Genomic DNA, 5,424 nt, shown 5'->3' on the forward strand with positions numbered 1-5,424 from the left:
TCAACCCGACAACCCGCCGGGTCGGGTTCGGGTTCGGATTTTCGACCCGTTTCTCTACCCGGGTCGGGTTAGGGTCGACCCGTTTTCCACCCGGGACAGTTCGGGTTCGACCCGAACCCGACCCGTGACCCGAAATTGACACCCCTACATGGCGGTTTGATGAAGTATTTTCCTATTTTAGTTGGATTACATCAAGGATTAGCCTTAAGCCCATATCTTTTTTCTTTATTCGTGGATGTTCTCACCAGACATTTGTAAGAGGTTGTACCCTGGTCAAGCACTTATATAGAGGTTCTAGTATATATATCATCTCAAAGTTAGCACTTATACTTTCATAAGCTCATAACCATTTTCCCAAAAGCTTATGGATATAAGACATAATGCTTATTCTTAAAGGCTCGCTTTTACATAATTCATATAGAGGTTCAACTTTCATTAATACATATTTCAAAATATTTCTTATTTTTAATTCATTAAAATACTAACATATAAAATATGCTACTTATAATGCACATGCCCTGATGTCTGCTTATAGCTCAACTTCCACTTATATCTCCATTTTACCTACCTCGATCACTTGTATATAACAAATAGGGTCAAAATTCATTCCATACCTATATCAATCAAAATAGGTCATAAAAGTACTTATAGTGTTACTTAACATCCCACGCCTGCTTTTAGTAAGTGGAGACAAAATCCCTCCCACATCTGCGTTCGGAAGAAGGGGCCATAAGAATATTTTTAGGGCCTTTGTAATATACAGAGAGTGTACTTTTCTCCCACATCAAAACAAAACATCTCAAATGCAGTAAAGTGTAGAATGTAAATGCAATGCGACAATATTAAATTTAGACTTCCAATGTAATATTCAAAACATACTTGAATCATTAGTAAAAGCCACATTATGTGTAAAATAGGAGATTTACTGAGCTTTCGCTTTTCAATTTTTAACTTCAGAGGAATATTCACATGAACATATAATCTTTTTATATAAATATAACATTTGTCAGAAAAGTCTCGATTTGAAAAATTACTCAAACTTTGTGCAGGAAAAACCAACCATTTAAAATTCATTTTCATATAGTTAAAAAGTGCATAACATAGTAAACAACAACATATTAAGTGTTATGCAGTGAAAACTTTGTAAAAAAAAAAAACACACACACATTTAATTTTGTCTATAACTCCTTATAAATTTAATGAAATTAAAATCGAAGATAAGGGTTTAAGAGTCTATCTTGCTCTACAATTTTCCTAACTGACCCGACGAACGAATCTCGGACTTTGGCCTCCGAATCTCTCTCATTTTTTCCTTTTTTCTTCTTTTCTCTTCCTCCTTCCCTCTCTTATTTTCCTGCAACTAGATGGTGAAGTGGAGGGATCTAGTGGTTTAAGATATTTAATATTAGAAAAAAAATTAATTTTGACATATATAGCACTGTGGTGCTCGTCTTCACCAGTGTTGCAACGCCCTACCTCTAATTTCAATGATTTTATATATTTTATATTTTATGTATTTTAATTTGATTAAAATAAAAAAAGTTATGATATCTTGATTTTTAGTAAACTTCTACCGCAGAACTTTTAGTATGGATAGATGTCATCAATATGAGCATTTCAATAGATATAAATTACATTTTCAAAAGGTATTTTTATAGTTTGAGGGAAATATCCAAATTTTGGTAATTAGGATAAACTTAAGAATTTGAGAAATAGTTATTACAATATTTTTCTATGCTTATATAACATGCATATTTATTATAATTTGACCATTATGGATACATATATGTGAAAAAAAAAACTATATTTTCTTATACATTCAACTAATTTTGGTTTATATGTAAATTTTATATGCATTAAAATGATACAGTGAGCTAAATATTGAGTATGTTATTAGATGTTTCTTTTTTATATATACTGTGAAACATGTGTATATAAGAAAGACTATTAAAAAATAATTGACTGATTCAGATTGACTGGAGGAGACATGTTATCCTATACATTCTCTTTGAAAAGTTGTTTCCCTCTTCTCCTTCTTTCATTTCTTCTCCTTTTGGTTCCTCCAAGGATTCCTTGTTTATTTGCCTCTCCAAAGTAATCCTCGCCTCCCTATGCCAATTGATGGATAACATCATTCTTAGAGTTAAAATATGACCTAAAGGATACTAATGGTGGGGTGTGGTTCCCATAGGTAGGAACTACTTCAAACATAGTCTAGCAAGGCCATTGACGTTGGTGTCAAAAGGCCATGAATGTAAACTATATGGGGATCATAGCGTAAAGTAGTTTGAGCATCACTAAAGATATGATTGAAGATTAAAAAAAAAGTGGTGGCCTTCATGATTTCCCTTGCACAAGAAGCAAGAAAATAGTAGTTATCTTTGAATGCTTACTAAAGATGAACAAAAAACCCTTTTCAAGTGGTAGCGATGAAAACTTACACTATGATGTGAGAGTGAGAAGATGCGTTATAATCCATGTCATGTTCCTCTTATACCACCTAGTAAAATGAACATGAGGCCTCCTTCAAAGCTATCGAAAGTTGTTGATCCTGCCCAAGCAACCATCGATTAGTAATATGTCAATAGTCTTTGATTTGATTAACATGTGTCTGTACATCCCATTATGGATTGTTCTGACTAATCTCAGATGCTACACCTTTTACTCTCTTTCCCATTCATAAGCCAGTTACCTTTATTTGTTCATCTCAAGTAAAATAGTCTATTCAAGTAAAAAGGACAAACAAAAAATCTTAGAAATATTTTTATTCTTTCAAATCTCAAGAATTTCATCAATTACTACCATTACATTCGTGGTGTCGTCACTAAAATGTGATATATTTAAATCTTCTATTGACTATATCATTGATGGCAATTGTGCTTTTTCCACTTGGATGATCCTGCGTTTGAGCTCGTCAGGTGAGCTCAGTCAAGTGAAGCATCATCTAATGAATAATTAGTCATGGAAGAATTCTATTACATCCACTTACTAAAAATAAATATAAAAAAATTTGACTAAGGATTAAAACCAAAATTGATTCATAAGTATATCAATTAAGCTTGTTTTTAGTGATTATCTAATAGTTTTTCTCTATGATGTTTTGCTAATTTTTTAAACCTTAGTAGCCATTGATGATATTGTATGCTTTTCCCTTGAATGCATGTTAACAATGATCCCGCCACTTATCACACTATCTACTTATGATGTTCTTTGCACACTCCCATCAATGATCATTTTGCTCTCAATAATAGCATCGAAAACTCTTTCCTCAATCGCATACTAACAATAATTACATTACTCATCTTGCTCTCCTATGATGATGCATATTGTGCTCTTTTCAACGACCATCTTACTTAATAGCAATGCTTGATATGCCTCCCATTGAGTATATCTTTAGGATTAAGTTCTTAGCCCAAGGACTCTCACACTCATCTAATTCAAGATAATTTCTTCTGTCATGCAATGATCTACTTATAAAATAAACTTATAGAACAAAAAAACCGTGGATAACTGTCAGTGATCAATTCCTCCACCGAGATTTCATTTGTGATAGTTTTCTTACTACTTTCTAAAGTGGTTTTTTTTATAAAAATTCTTCTTTAATAAGAAAATTTTTTAGAATAAATTTCTTTTGAAAATAATAAAAAAACAGTCCCAAATGAAACCTTAAATTACATTAACCAAAGATATTTGCTTCTAAATTCTTTCCCAGCATTCTATGGCTATTATCAATGCAATGCTATATCATTCTTAGACTCTTTTCTAAAGAGTGCAAGTTATAAAATTATTTGAAAAAAATTAAATAGATATTTTCAAAATAAAACATTTTATTAAATTTTAGGATATTTATAAAAAACAATATTTTTTTTAATTTTTCTTAATATAAAATTTTAATTTTCTTGTAATTTTGATTAAATACAATATTGCCCAAGCTTTTGACAAATTATTTGTTACGTTTTATCTATTTTAGACCTGCTTATTTTCATTGTGCTTTCACATCATTCATGCCACTTATACAAAGATGACTATATATAAATGTTTTACTGACAAATTTTTTGATTGACTCTATGAATTTATGAACAAATTTTTTGTCCTCATTCAACAAGCCATTGATTGAATAAGGAAGATCTCATATAAATGGTGAGAAAAGTGATGACATAATAAAGATTTACAAGTAAGAAATAGTGCATTTCTCCTCTTCTTAGTGGGTTGGTGGGCTGATTCATCCTCTTAAATTTCCACAAAATTCAAAAGGCTAATCGATTAATGAATGAATTTTTACATGATTAAAAGAGAGGGAAATTAGGGCCATCATTGTGTGGAAAATGTACATTTTTTTTATAATATCTTTGTCTTATTTCCATTTTATATTGTTTTTATATACATAGCCATATCTATAATTCAAATGATGACTTTATAATGAGAATTTTCTCCATTATAGATAGGTGCAAGACTTAGAAATATTATGAAATAGATAGGCGCAAGACTTGGAAATATGTGTTATGGTAAAGTTATTTTACTATCTCTCTCCGGCCCTCTCTCTCTCTCTCTATAGTAAAATAATAAATATTTTGTAGTTATTTTGATGAATATATGTACTAAAATAATTACTTTGCATTTCAAATATGATTAATAGGCATTTGTATCTCAAATATCAAACCCTAGCTTCCCAACAAGACTATCCTTTGCCTTGAGCCTCAAGTCGTTATGATAAAAATATTATAATATTCCAAAACATTTCTTCATTTATAATACTACCCCCCTTCTTCACCATCATTATCATGATACTGATCACTTGATATCATTACATCAAAATCAACATTATTGACCAATTAACCATATGTTGGAGGCCCTAAATCTCACACGACTAAGTATAAAATTAGGGAATTTGTGGAAAAGATATGTGGTTGTGTCGGGTTATTGAGGGCTCAAATATTATGTGATGTGGACCAATTTAAAATTTATTTTAAATCAAATATATAGGTCATTTATCAAAAAGATTTGAGTTCTTGCTTCAATTCATGTCTCTGTATTTATGTGATTTTTTCTCAAAATTAGGTTGAAAGTTTTTTATTAGAGGTTCAAACAAGTTAAATAAGTTCAATCTATATTTGACTTAAGAGCTTGTCTTGCATGACTTGGCTCAATCAATCAATATTCAAGCTCGGGGTGTCAAATAAGATTAATTATTTTGTGTGGAACGCTATCCGGAGGCCAACCATAATGCGCCACGTAACCCATGTGCTTGGTACCGCGGCTTGGTACTGCTAGTCGGTACCACTAACGTGACACATTCTGATTGGTTTCTAGACGATGTTCTGCTTCTGTTCACCGCACAGAATAATTTATCGTCAAATAAGATCGTTGTTTGTGAATAGCTCATGCATGTTCAGCGCAATATTAAGCTCATGTTCAAAATGAGTT

This window comes from Dendrobium catenatum, unplaced genomic scaffold (genome assembly GCF_001605985.2).
Source record: "Dendrobium catenatum unplaced genomic scaffold, ASM160598v2 fragScaff_scaffold_243, whole genome shotgun sequence".
Taxonomy (NCBI): Eukaryota; Viridiplantae; Streptophyta; class Magnoliopsida; order Asparagales; family Orchidaceae; genus Dendrobium; species Dendrobium catenatum.